General features: G+C 50.3%; 1 protein-coding gene across 2 annotated transcripts in view; it reads right to left on the bottom strand.

The window, feature by feature from the left end:
• The window catches only part of CALN1 (calneuron 1), a 466107-nt gene that overhangs the window by 377284 nt on the left and 74081 nt on the right, over positions 1-14742 (bottom strand). Inside the window, exon 1 of one of the 2 annotated variants that reach the window (XM_032607111.1) lies at positions 9392-9502. The exons of the other annotated variant lie outside the window; for it this stretch is intronic. The gene's annotated coding sequence lies outside the window, so the exon portion shown is untranslated. Of the gene's footprint in view, positions 1-9391; positions 9503-14742 lie in introns of those variants that run through there. 2 annotated transcript variants of the gene reach the window in all.

Raw genomic sequence — 14742 nt, 5'->3', positions numbered from 1 at the left:
ATGTTCCTTCTTTGTTTGGACAGGAGGAAAATATTTGGGGTGGAAATGGTAAATGTAATTATTTTGCATGAAGTAAGGCAGCCTGTGTGTGCATCCCGCCTGGGACCAGGCTACTGAATATCTGTCAAGGTGTCAACTCCAACCACAGAAGCAGACAACTTGGTCACATTTCTGTGTCCTTACCTAAATTTGGAAGGAGGGGATGGCGAATCACAGGTATCACTGGCAGTGACGTTTCTGGATTCACCGGTGTTTGAACGTAACTATATCCATGGTCTTTCTGCATGTCTGTGTCTTGTGATTCCCTTGCCCCAGGAGCAGCTCGGGGGTGTCTTCCCTCCAGGATTCATCCTCCCGCGTCCCTCCTCCTGGTCTCGCATCCACAGCAGCCCTGGCCTGATGATCTGTGACTCTGGACAAATCTCTCTGAGTCTCGGCACCCCCCTCTCCAAAACTGAGTGGTGTAGACTAGAAAATTCCTAACGTCCCTTCCAGCTCTCTGAGCCTTTGATTCTGACTCTATAAATGCTGACCAGGGAAGGGACAAAGTGCTGGATCCAGAAAGACAAATAATGCAAGTGATTTGTAATCACGATACCAACTTTTGGGCTCTAATACTAGAGCAATAAGGTTTAAATGTTCAGAGATGAACTTTTAATGAATATTTAATTGCTCTATTCTTCTTTATAAGAATACAAAGTGAGGGGAGGCAGGATCCGGGCCCCCTGTTCTCCAACCCTGCCTTGAATGAACCAAAGAGGCCATACTCTCATGAAAAGGCGATTCCAGAAGCCACTCGTGTGAAGCTAAGTAAGCCAAGAACAGGATCCTTCTTAACCAGGCCCTGCCCTCCAGCAGCACGTGGAGCTGGTGAAAAATGCAGGTGCACTCAGCCTGCTCCAGGGCATCAGAATTTGCATTTGAACAAGATCCCCTGGCAACGTGCAGGCATTTTCCTTTGAGAAAAGCTGTCCTAAAGCCTTGGTTCTCAAAGCTGGCTGCACAGTGGAATCACCTGGGCGGGAGAGGGGGGCTTTCTCCCATCCTCCCCGCAGCAGTGATTCAGATTTCACAGGTCTGGGGTGTGATGGGGCATTGGGACTTTTTTTAAGGCTGCCCAGGGAATTCTAACGCGCAGCGAAGTCTGAGAAGCACTGAACGAAATTCTCAGGTTCAGGTTCGAAAACTCAAATCCAGAGCCAACTAACCTCCCTCTAGAAAGATCTGTATCACCTTTCCCAAGGCCACAGCAGGGTCACCCGCTAGCTGGAGTGCTAGTTGATGATGGGTCACCATTCCACGTCCTCCAAGGAAAAGCTACATGGCTGCACTGGTGCGCTCAGTCTCTCTCTCTCTGTCTCTCTCTCTCTCTGTTTCTTTCTCTGTCTCTTAGGGCAAACGCAGTGCTTCAGATCACAGGACAGAACCTGCTTCTACAGTAGCACCTTCCATGCAGGGATCTACCTCCAAGCACATGGAACCCTCGGGCCAGCAGCTGGAACTCAGGCAGCCAGAAGAATCCAGTGCAAATCCTCCTCGGCTTCAGTCCCTTCTGGTGTGCAAGATTCCGAATCAGCCTGCATCATTCCTAACAACTTAAGGCTAAGATCTCTGAGGGAGGACCCACTGACAGTAACCACCAGCATCTGTGTTTCCTTCCGTTATGATTCCTCCCTGTCACCTACTGCCCTTTGAGGGCCCCATGGTTTCTGTGCTTCTGGGTTATTGAAAGCACTTCTCTCCTTAGGTGTGAGAAGCTGAGACTTTGGTGTTTATGTAAAGACAGCACAGGAGCCAAGCTGGGAGCTAGCAGTTCTTGAATCTACCAGGGCTCACAGGTCGGTTAGTATTGGTGCAGCAAACTTGAGGGTTGAGTCTTGGAGTGCAAACAGAGCCACCATCCTCGGCTGAGGGCAGATGATCTGTCCTGGACCAGTTACTGCCAAGTGACTCAGGAAGGGAAGGGATTGCGGCAACCCACCAAGCAGACTTGAAAACGTCATCCCCGTGGGGAACTCTTGGCAGCTCTACATTCATGGGTTTGCCCAAACGAAAAGCGACTTAACTGAAGTGATTTCACAAAGTCCCACCTGATCTTTATTGCAGAAAGCCTGCTTGTCTTTGGGAGGCAAGGGAAGGTGCAGATTTTACCTAGCGAGTTAACATGCCTCTGGAAGGGAGACTATGGTGTGGTGGGTCCCATCCAACGCGGGCTAACCTGGTCCCCTGAGCTGCTTCTTCATTTCTTCATCTGTAAAATGGGGGAAATACTAATAATCAGAGAGTGGACAACACGTAGTAAGCACGATGCAAGTTTGCTATGACTACTTGTCACTTCCCACCGGATCCGGAATATGTGTTTACGTGTCTGTGCATAAAATGAATCATCCACCATAGACCAGAGGAAATAACAGAGCAACTGGTTTTAAGAACAAGTAGTAGGGTGCTGGAGGCTGAAATGCTCCATCAATGTGCAGGACAGATGTTTTAGGTTTTCTTACCAGCCTGTAAAAATGTTTACACAGTAATTAGGCCTGTTATCAGTACACAGATTACAGAATGAACGAACAGCACAAAAACCCTCCCATTTTTCATCAGGTTCAGCAGGCTTTCCTAATTCTCGGGTTTACCAAAATAAATTCATTTTTCTAACAACACAGAGCCGGTGCGGAGTGTAAGGAAGAGGCGCTGGGGTGGGGAAAGTGGCTGTGTAACGGAGCGCATGTTGTTTGCTCTCTCTGGTCCTTCTTTTTCCCCATCTGTAAACTGAGATAACCGAGGTCCCTGCTCTCTCATAAACTCCATGGTTCTATTACTTTACAAGCATTCCCTTCTAAGCACGTCTTCACTCTTCTCTTCCCCCAAGAAAGGATGTGTTTAATTAAAATACTGATAGGAAAGGTAGTAATTCTGCTGAACCGCATAATGAGTCTCCCATCCAACACACTAGCATGGGGTTGGTAGCAGTTCATTCCTGACACTGCAATCCCCAAAGCCAGTCTGCGTGGTGAGACCACGCAGGACAGCGTTTCCCAAACACATCAACAGCTCTAAGTAACACTTAGTGGAATACTTTGCTTTTCCCGTTTTCAAAGGATAATATTCCGTGGTAATAAATACGTCACCAAAATAATGAACCAAGCTCCCTGACTTGCACTTCTAAGTTCTCATATGAGCTAACTTGTGTTAATGAAAAAGTAGAAGTGATCTGTAATCATGAACCCAACTTTGGGGCTCTATAACACTAGAGCAATATTGTTTAAATGCTCGGAGATGAACTTTTAACGAATATTTAATTGCTCTATTCTTTATAAGTATAAAGCATGCTTTCAGTAAACACTCTGAATACTAAAAAAGACAAGATACCCTTTCTCCTAGCTAAGTTATGTGTTCAAGTTTCCTAATGATTTTGTTTCAAGGGGAAAAAGGTCATCAAGGTTTCAAGCTCTAGAGGAAGGAATTTGGGAGAGTCATTCGGAGATAGGGTGACCTGTTACAGCAATATTCCAAAACACTTCGACAAAATATAGATATAGGTATTTGAAATCCAAAGGAAGAAAGTCTAACAACCTATGTACGGAAATGTGAATGGTCTGGGGAATGAGAGTGCAGAAAGGTGCTTTCATTTTTTTATGTAACATTTCTGTACGGCTTTAATTTCTTTTAAAAAGAAGAATGTTGGCTTTCATAATGAAAAATATTTTTTTAAGCATAAAAAAAAGTCACCCATTGGACAGCTGGTGCAAAAGAAGCATCCTAATTTCTGCCCCAACCAGGACCATGGGTTTTTGACATTAAAATTTCCAGAAATAAAATGGTAGGGAGAAAGTGTTTAGTCGATATAGTCTCACAACACCCCATTCATTCAAGACATTAGTGGTCATCGGCATCTACATTTTAAAACAATTTGTTTCTGATTATAAAATACATTTGAGTTCATTTAAAAAAAACAAAACAAATATTCATAATGCCAACTCCTTGAGACAACAATGTTAACATATTTAGTCCACTTCTTTCTATTATTCTTCTGTACCAAGTTTTTAAACAAAACTGAAATCATACTAGAAATGTGGTTTTGTCCATACCCATATTTAATTGGTACATTAGAAACCACTAAATTAAGGTCACCAAAGCGTTTTCTCTCCATCTGTTACTCTTAAACACTACATTTCATTTATACTCTAGTGAATAAAGACTCACTTTGTTGCACCAAGGGAGTGCACACAGAATGCACAGCCGCCAGGGTGATCTTTTGAAAACATAAATTAAATCATGTCACTTTGCCATTTAACACCCTCCTGTGCTCCCATCAAACTCAGTATCAAGCCCAAACTCTACAGGGTGACCTCTGAGGCCCCTCAGGAACTAGCCCCTGCTTCTCGGTACACATCTCCTGCCACACTGGCCTCCTTCCTGTTCCTCTAAAGCACCCTGTGGTTCCCACCTCAGCACCTTTGCACTGGCTGCTGTCTCTGCCTGGAAGTTCTTCCCCAGATCTTCCCCCGATCTACCCAGCTTAAATATGGCTCTTCGGTGAGAACTTTCTTGACCACCCAATCCGAAGCGGCCCCTGTATCTGTCTCCATGATATCATCTAATTTTATTTTCCATTTTTATTTTTTTATTGTGTCTTACACCACTAGAATATGAGAGTCCCACCTCTGTCTACTCACCGTTGTCCCCAGTACCCACACCAGATGCTCAATAAATATTGGTTGAATGAATGAAAATGTTTTCAAAGTACCCAGATTTGTGTGGCATGAGCTTAAGTAACCTACTTAAACAGGCCTTATTCTCAGCCCCTTAATGAGACTTTTTAAAATAGGCCGTCACCTTCTCCTGTGGCCTGGTAACGGAGAGCGGCCCACAGCCCTGCCGGCGGGAAAACAAGTGGGTTATTTAGTCTGGGCCAGACTTTCATTTTGTTTATCCACCCCGTTACCTAAACCAGAAACTCTGTGGTGACACACTATACCCTTCCCTTCTCTTACTCCTACTCAATCGATCAGTAAGTCCCACCAACTATCCCTCCTGTGGAGGACATGCCCAAGTCTTCTAGCAGGATCATTCCAACTTCCTTTTTCCGAAAAACTACCTCTCCCCATTCGGATGAACTTTCAGAAAACTGTTCCTGATATGAAGACCCAAAGCTATGCCAGTTAGACATTTCCTCTGAGCATTCTGAATGTAGCAGAATAATAAAAATAAAAAAATAATAATAAATATGATGATGATGGAGGAAAAGGCTGGAGATCATTTACTTCCATAGCATCACCTGAGAGAAACCGAAAGACTACTCCAGCCACCAAGATCCCCTCGACTGCCTAATTCCCAGCTGCTCCAAGCCTGGTTCTTCAGGCATGCCCTCAGCCCTGTGAATTCCCATTAGTACTTCTACAGCATTCTCCTTGTTTGCTTTAGCTGCTAGCCCAAGTTAGTTTCTGTTGTTTGCAACCCAGGAACCCTAACTGAGAATTCTCCTAAATGTCTGCTCGGTCCATCTCTTCTCCATACTCCCCACCAGAACCTCAGCTCCAGCCGCCTCACTGGCATCACGCCTCTGGTCTCCTCAATGCCAAATCCGCTCTCCACAAGGGCCCCAACCGGACTTACCTAAAACTCAGATCTGACCATGCCGCCTGCCCCCTGGTCCTGACCAAAACCTTCCTTCTACCATTCCAGCCTCTTCTCTTGTCATTCCCTGCCTCACCCTTGAAGCTCCAGGAGCTCCAAACTACCAGCTGCTTCCTCACATTTTCCATATGTTTTCTTATCTCTCACCCGACTTCCTCTGCACTGGGATCCCCAAGTAAGGCTGGCCACTTCATAACCATCCTTCAGGCTCTGCTCAGACATCGCTGCCATGCTAGGCTGGCTGCCTTGCGTCTCTGCTCACAAATGTGCACGCCTCACACATGGTCTGCCTTCCCCACTAATCTGTGAATTTTTTGATGGCAGCCGCCGTGTCATATTCATCTCTCTATCCGTACCACATAATAGACACTGAATACATTTTTGTTAGATGTTAAATGATTAAAACCATAATTCACTCGGAAAGCCCCAGGTTGGATGCAACAACTGTGCTTTCATTTTCCTCCTTTCTAACCACATGCAGAATTACCCTCCAGTGGGGCAACCGGGGGATCGGCCAACGCCCTGCCCGTCTCGAGGCATGGTTTCATCGCTTGAGAGTCAGGACGCGTGCGGTTTTAACGAGCATCGGGGGCTGTTGCTGGTTGCGCTGCCTCATGGTTCTCCATTGCAAAAGGACATTTCAGACACTATGACTACATCAGGTTAAGCCTCGAAGGAAGAGCAAAGATGCCACCCACCCCATACCGATGTGGGCACAGATAGGGAACATGCAAACAAACAAAGACGCGGCAGCCTATAATGAAGCCAGTCTGGGCTCAAGCCTCACGTGGCTCCAGTGTGGGCACACGTGGAAGGCAGGGCCTCCTCCCCTGACCCCACTGCACCAGGCAGAGCTCCTCCCGTGCCTGAGTTTCCTCGTCAGGAGTGAGGAATGAGATGCTGCCCTAGATTCACTCAGCAAACACAGAGGGGGCACCCGCCATGGGTCTGACCCTAGACGAGGCACCGAAGGTCAAAGGTTACTTAACCGCTCTTCAGATCATAGGCAGCAGTGTGGAAAGATCCCTGGACTTCCAATCAGGAACCCCAGCCTCTTTGAATGAAACCGTAACCCTGCCTCTTACCCACAAGCTACGTGGCCTCAGGAAAGTTAGTTAACCACCCTCAGCATCAGTTTCCAAATAAGAAAAAATGGGAGTTCCATGAGCTCCAATGTGTAAAGTGCCTGGCATCAAGAAGGGTCCCAAAAATCCGAATTAAGAGGGTCTGCAAAGACCTTAAATGTCCAAAGTTCTCGCTGAGCCACCAGAATTTCTCTCAGTATAAGAACTAGCGCCCCCTTCTGCCACCCACTGAGCACTGCAGAGGCTGTCAGCGCTGGAGTGGGCTGGCAAAGCCAGCAAGACCGCGGACGCCCAAGTACCAGCCGTCAGATACCTCTCCCGGGCTGTTGACCCAGGAGCACACTGTCCCTCCCAAAGCCACTTGCTATGGAAAAGAAATTTCTAGATTTCAGCCGAACCCTGCCCAATACTTGGGCGCTTATCAGAGGCCTCCCACTGCGGAGATAACTGTTAAACTCGGCCAAGCAGCTGTCACACGCGCAGCCTCACCGCCCCCCGCAACCCCCATCACCCCTCAGCGAGGAAAGGGAGCCGTGGGTCTCCATCAAGTCCCGCCCATCGTGCGTTCTCCTCGGAACCAGCTGAATGAAATGATTTTCTTCCTACAAAGCCCTTATGCTGCACCCAAACTGAAGGCCTGATTACTGGCAATAGTTACAGTCCGAGGTCAGAGAAAGGTGATCTCTATGAACAATTCTAAGCGGATTGAGCACTCCTCCAATAAAATATCCGAGGGATTGGGTTTCCAGAGAGTTTTGTTTTCATTACTCCACTTGGATACAGCCAGTAACCAACACCAGTGTTGAAGACCAGCTTCTCAGTAAACATGTCTGTTTTTCAGGCAGCTACTGCCATGAAAAACCCACATGTCTGCAGTGAGCTCAGAAAGGTGGGGGGGCCGCTCGGCTGGGCCTCCACCAGAGCAGGCTGCGGGGTGAACATGGCCCGGGGGCATCCATCGGGCACTCGTGGGGCCCAGCCGCCTAAGGAAACAGCAAAGCTCTGTGGCTCCTGGAGCCCAGGAATGGATCCTTAGCCGGGGTGCCCCAATAGAGCAGCAAGCACAGGAGAGGTCCAAGTTGCCCTCCAGACTTCAGAGCCTCATAGAGACACGTAGCAAAGAAAATGGGGACTCCACCAACACCTGGGTCCCCAGCAGCTCCCTGAGTCCCACTCTCCCAACACCCCCAAAGATGAAATAAAAACCACCAACAAGCCAAGGAGGAGAGCTGGAATCAGGCTCCAGCCCCAAGACAATTTCACACCAATGGCTTTAAAACCCTTTCCAAAGCTCTGATGCCTAAATTGAAAAGGAGTTTATCTTTTGGACCGAAGTCAGCAGTTAAAGAAGCAGAACGTGGAAATCCTAAGAGTTATGAGTTTTCACATTTGCACAAATGGTCTGTGTGTCTGTACACACAGAGGGAAGAAATCTACCCATTCTTCCCAGAGAAGGGCACCTCAACTCTATCTCCGAGGCTGCTCTTATCCACGCTAGAATGTAGTTCCTATAGTACCGCTAATCAGACTTCAGGGGACACAGACACACACAGCCGGCACTGAGCTGCTCTTCTCCGAGCCCAGCAAAGTGTCCTATTCTGCCAAAAATCAAGCTCAGGGGCTGGGGATGGCGCCCCAGTCTTGGCACCTCAGGAACTGCAGGCACCGTTCCCCGGGGCAAAGGGCTTCAACACCAAGGGCAAGGAAGGCGCTTGCCCCACACACTGGTCCGCAAAGGAAAAAGAGCAGAGGGAAATGATGCTGGGCGTGGGGGCAGAGGGCACACGTGGCTGGCGCCTCGATGCTAAAAAGTGGCCCTCCGTCCACTCTCGGCGGCCCCACCCCGTCGGGTTAGGCGTCCTCCGCTCTCCCTGGCCCCGACGCCGGCCCCAGAACTACCTGCTGCTGCCTAGGCGCCCTCAGGCCAAGTCTGAGGAAGTTCACTCCCCGTCGCGCCAGTCCGGGGAGGCTGGGGCACCCGGTAAACCCAGACTGCCCGGCAGAGTCGGCGCCCGCCTCTACCCGAGAGCGGGACTCAGGGAGCTGCTGGGGACCCAGGGTCCAGCTGAGTGGCAGTCAAGTCCCGGGCTGGGCTGCCGGAGGCCTCCGGGTGATCCCGCGCTCCCCAGGGCCCGCGGACGCCGGGCGGGTGGCAGCGAGGAGCGTGCGCCCCGGAGGGCGAGCAGCCCGCGCCTGGGCTGGAGATGGAGACAATCCTCCGCCGATCGCCATGACTCCCGGCTTCCCGGATACCTGGAAGCCGCCCCGCTCTCCCACCTGGGCTGCGGTGCAGCTCCCCTCCCTTCCACCGCCCCGGCGCCCGCGGCCGGGGGCGCGCAGACTAGCGGCCACCGGCGCGGGGGACTCGGGGAGCAGCTCCCAGCCTGCAGCCCGCACAGTTCCGGGACACCCGGGTGGGACACCCGCGGCCCTACCCCGGCCCCACGTCTTGGGGCTGGCGGCCAGCAGCCACCCCCAGGGAGGGCAAGGCAGCTCGGACAACCCCCAGCCCGCCCGGTGCCCTCTGCCAGCGCCAACAGGTATGGGAGGCGTTGTCGCCCGCCCACTCCGGGGCCAGGGGCGCGCGACAGCCGCGGGTTTGGGGTACGGTACAGAGGGGCGAGGACTGAGGGAAGAGGAGAGGGCGGGAGCGAGCGGGCGGCGGCACTCACCTCTGGCTGGGCCGGGGCCGGCCGCGCGGGCCCGCCGCCCCGAAGCCCGGGTTCCGAGGCGCCTCCGCGCGCGCCGGGGGCTTCTTCCGAGGCCCGCAGGGAGGGGGCGGCGCGGGGGGAGGCGCCGGCGGGCAGCGCTCAGCCTCACGCTCACACCCCCGGCCGGCCGCCGCGGCCCCGCGCCGGCATCCTCGCTGCCGCCGGCTCCCACGGCGCCCCGGGCCGCTCCCCAAGCGCGCGCCGGGGCCGGCGCGAGCCCCTCGTCGGCTCGGAGCGCGGTCTGGGCGCGCTCCTCCTGTCCTTGTCCTCGGCTCCCGTCTGGGGACGCTGCCCCGCACCCCCGGCTCGGCGCGCTCCTCTACCCCTCCCGCTCCCGCTGGCCGTGCAGAGCCCCGGCGCGCGGGCTCAGCCCATGTGCGCGGCTGCCTCGCTGAGCCCCGGAGCCCAGTGGCCGAGGCCCCGCCGGAGTTGCGCGCCCTAGAAACTCCATGCAGCTCCGGCCTCCTCCCCGGCTCCTCCCCGGTGGGCCCCCCGGGGCCTTGAAACCGCCCGCGGCGCCTTCCCCGCCCTGCCTTCGCCCGCGTCAGGAGCCGGGGTTCGGGGCGCGCCTCGCCTCGGGGGGTCTGGAAGACACCACCCCCACCCCTCCGCCTTGCCAATGGCTCCCTCGGTTTCCAGGCAGCGCAACCTGAGGAACGCCTCGGCGCGCGCGCACTCACACTCGCGCATACACACACACACGCACTGCACACACAGGCACACGCGCGGGGGGCGAACTGGAGCTTGGCAGACGGTCCTCCTTCCTTCCTCCCCAAAGAAGCTGCCCACGTTAACTCCGGCAAACTGCTGTTCCTCGGTATTGGACAACTTACCCAAGCGCCCCCCACCTTAACTACTTCATCCCCAGGGCCAGGATCACACCTGCATCTCCGCCCGGGGGGAGGGCGGGCGCCGAGTTGAGGTGCCGGCGGCCAAAACCGGGGGAGGAGGAGGGTTCGAGGTGCTCACCCCAGCACCATCTAGGGAGGCACTTCTGCGGCGATCGCCCACCGACCTCTGATCCCTCTCCCCAGGGCCTGAGAACACGTGGTTTGGCCCCCCACTTCCCTTTCCAAGGTCACAGAATGGATTTGACGAGGGGGAGAGGGTGCTTGGACACAGATGTGAGCTAGGCATCTCAAAGACCGTCTGCAACCTGCCCTGGCACTGCCCCCTGCCAAGCCCATACCCAGACAGACCCCTTTCCTCCTCTGCCCTGTGCCTCAAGGGCAACCCGTTAGCTTAGAGCCTCCAGTCACCTTTTCTGGTCCCCACCTGTCTACCTCTCATGTGCCCAGAAGCTGACAGAATACACAGTGCTACCAAGCTTTGTGTCGTCAAAAAAAAAGGAAAAGAAAGAAAAGAAAAACCAGAACACCAAGATGCATCTCTGTCTGTCCCATAGACAGAATCAGGCACCTACCAGTCCCTTTCTGCTCCTCCCAAGGGTGCGCCACAGGAGAAGGAACCCACCTGGCTGGAGCAGGCTACTCTTTCCTCACAGCACTCTCTTTTCCAGGGTCCCTAGTTTCCTGTCCCCTCTAGGTGGCAGAAAGACTGTGCCACCAACTGAGAGTCTTCCAATTCCCAGAATCAAAGAAAAGATATATATAAAAATTCTCACACCAATCAGGAGCCAAGCAGGCAATACTGCCATAAGCCTCTTGTCCAAACAACTCAGCAATCACCTCTATTCCTGCTGGGGCGGCTGCCAACAGAACGTGGGCATTGGTGCTGCCAGCCAGCAGCCCAAGTTAATCAGGGTCCCCTCCTTGTCTGCACCTCCTGGTTTGCAGCCTGGGCGTGGTTCCTCTGAGCCCTCGTAGCACTCATTGCTGGTACCATACCTTTGGCATTTAGCATTTGCTATCTCGTATTCTTACTATCTTTCCTTGTACCTGCCCTACTTCCAAACTTATCTTCGTAAGCCATTGGCTGAATCTTACCTACCTAGTTCAGAGATGTATCAATACAGAGAAGGCACTTCCAAGAGTTTCCCTGAAGGGTCACAGGCAGATGAACTAAAAGAGTGGATAGAGTCTCAGAATGATCTTTCCCACCGATCTCTTAGTTTGGATGAAAGCTGCATCTTCTAGTAATCTGTTGCCTCTGTAGCAGTTGTTCTGTCGTTTTCTGGATGGCAACCAAGTCACCAAAGTCCCTTAAGCAAGTCTATATACACACATGGAGTTCCTGGTAGAAAGTAGATTTAACCATTTAACCAGAGCAGGACACATCTGTCAGATCTCTTCCCTCACTGCCTGTGTGAATTTGGGCAAACTGTTGGTTCTCTCTAAATCTCACGGTCCTCATCTGTCAAATGGGGATAATTAGAGTATCTACTCCATAAGGTTGTTGTAACCATTAAATGTGATGACCTGGAATAGCCATTCGCTCAGTTAACTCAGCTCCAGGCATAGTAGGTGTTCAACAAATGCTGGCTATTGGCATTATTCATGAGTAGTTAACACACGTCAAAGACATAACCTTGAGGGGAAAACAAAATCAAGGATCTCAATGGACATCAAGAACTAGGAAGCCAGGTGGCAGACTTTACACTAAATACAGTTTCCTGGTCCTCGCCAACTATGACCGTTTTGAGACTTCCAGGTTAACAGGGTTGCAGGTTCTCAGGCCCTGGTACCCTTGCTCCAACTTTTATTTATTTGTTCAATATATATTTATTAAGGGTCAAAATGTGTCAGCTCCTTCCTGTTAAATTGCCAAAGAAAATCTTGTACCAAGTATCACAATGGAAGCTAAAACCAACATGGAACAAAATGGGTTCCATGCATTTGTACCTTGATTTGGCATAAGTACTCTGTCCAACCCAGAATAATACAGCCCTCCAGCAAACAGCTGGGAGTAAGCATTAACTTTGTCCTATCACCTACCTCTAGCTTTGGGACTCAGAGTTATACAAATCAGACACCTGGACGATTGCTACCTTACCAAGTGGTAAACATTTTCTAACATGGTCAAAGTCACTGCCACCTCTACCTCAGCCCTTCCCCTGTCTTTCCTTCTTTTGTTTTACCTGAAAAAGCAGTTCTACATAATAACTACAATAACTACATCTACTTCAAGTGCCCAAGACAGTCAAGGGTAGAGGGGGATGACGGGGTCTGTTGCATTCTGAAGAGAAATAGGCAGAAAAAGAAAAAATCATTTGGGTATGTGCTGGAGGGTAACATTTTTCATGTATCCTATCAAAATGCAGACAATGGAATGCATTGGCTTCTTTACAACGCACATTCTCTACTTTGTGGCAGGAGGTTTTAGAGTGGTTTGTTAGGCAGCAACAGAAAACCAGAACAAAATCCAGTATCTGGAAGTAGACTGGCGCTGTAACAAACACTTAAAACGTTGGCTTTGGGATTGGACAACGCAGAAGTGCCTCGTAAGTCTGTTAGTGAAAGCCGCAAGGGCCTCAGGAAGACTCCTGGAAATGACTTGAAGGACGCCAAGAAGACTGTTCCTGGAAGCTGGGAAACAGAGCACCTGAGCCATGTACTGGTGGGTCAGTTAGCAAAACAGTTGCCTGTAGTAATGTGACACAGATGAGAAGGCTACCTAATGAACTCATGGATCTGACTAGAAGAGTTCCAAGTAGAGCATAGAAGGAGCCAACTGGGTTTTTCTAGATGCCTATGATAAAAGACAAGCAGAGAGGAATTAAAGCAGAAATCATTCCATTGTTCTGAGTAGAATTTAGAGGAAGTAGAAAGAACCAGGACTTGCTGTGTTCGAGAGGAGAACTGTTACTCATTCTGACATCTCCAGGCAAAAACATTCAAATCCAGGGCAGTAAAATGTGGTCTCCAGATAAAGGTTAAGTTGGGGATGTGGTGCAGTCAAATCCTTTGTTAAGACCTCACACATATCTAAGGGCAGGCCTAAAAGAGCTTTTAAGAATCTGAGAGACATGGTCCCTCAGCAGCCTCACCAGGGGCTGAAAATAGAGAAGGGCCTATTCTTAAAGAGGTGTGTAAGTGTAGTTTTTCTCTAATGGATGGATTCTAGTTTAACTCACAGGAAGCCCTCAATGTTTTTAAAGAAAACATACCAGTTTGGGGCTGAAAGGGACGGAGACAGTACAAAAGGAAAGGAGGCCTTTGGATCCCTGACCGTCCGTGGACAATAAACACGCTGCAAAGAAGAGTTATGAGAGAGGGAGAATGGCTGATAGAGGAACCAAAAGCCCAAAAGATGAGGCCAAGAGCTGTGAAGAGTCATTCCCAAGAAGCAGGACTGGGCCTTAATTAAGGAACCGATGACACATTCCCAGCTGGATTTCACAATTGCTATGAACCAGTGTGGCTGCTATAGGAAACACCACCCACATCCTCCCTTATTGAATGGGGTGTCTGTTGCAGTTACTATCTCTCTGCCTCACGGGTGTGTGGAGGGTATTTAGTGAAGAGGAAGGAGGAGCTCACAGATCTTCAGATTGAGAAGAACCTCCCCTGAACCTGCTTTAGATGAACTGATCCACGACCTCAAGCCTGAACCTGGTGCCACAAGGAGATGAGACTTTTGGAACTTTTGGATGTGTCTGGGTATGTTTCATGTTAGAAGAATGTAAATAATGCTTGATTGAAGGTGAATTTTTTACCGTGTTGCATTAAATATGGCTGTACATTCTTTAATATTCCTGTCATCAAGTTGGGATCTACATCGCCCTTCCCTTGAATCTGGACAGGATATGTTACTTCTTTAATCGAATAAAGAAGTTATTTTGTTCCAGTTTCCAGGCTTAGGACTTAAACTGGAAGCTTTTATGTCCTGTCTCTTGGAACACTCTCTTAGAGCCCTAAGTCACCATGTAAGGAGTCCAATTACCCAGAGTCTGCCATACTGCAAGGCAGCCCAAGCTAGCTGTGTGGAGGATAGGAGGTAGCAAGTTAATAAAGGAGAAATGGAGAGGGGGAGGAAGAGGGAAAGATAGAGATAGATATCTGGCCAGTCCCCAGCTATTCTAGACCCTGCTGTAAGAGTCTTCCCAGCTGAGGACCCAGATATTATAGGGCAGAGAGACACCATCCACACTGTGCCCTGTCTGAATTTCTGACCCACAGACTAAAAGGGGTAGTAATACATTGATGTTTTAAGCCATTTAATTTTGGGGTGATTTGTTATGCAGCAGTAGATAACCAGAAAAATTTGCTAACTTGGAAAGATTTCCAAACTATATTGTAAAGTGAAAAAAGCGAATTGCAAAATAATGTGCAGATACCATTTTTGAAAAAGAAAACTTTATACATAGTGTTCATAAATACCGGGTTGGCCAAAAAGTTCACTCAGATTTTTCT

Source organism: Phocoena sinus, chromosome 15 (genome assembly GCF_008692025.1).
Source record: "Phocoena sinus isolate mPhoSin1 chromosome 15, mPhoSin1.pri, whole genome shotgun sequence".
NCBI lineage: Eukaryota > Metazoa > Chordata > Mammalia > Artiodactyla > Phocoenidae > Phocoena > Phocoena sinus.
Note: the sequence above shows the minus strand (reverse complement) of the source record. Positions and strands in the feature narration are given on the sequence as shown.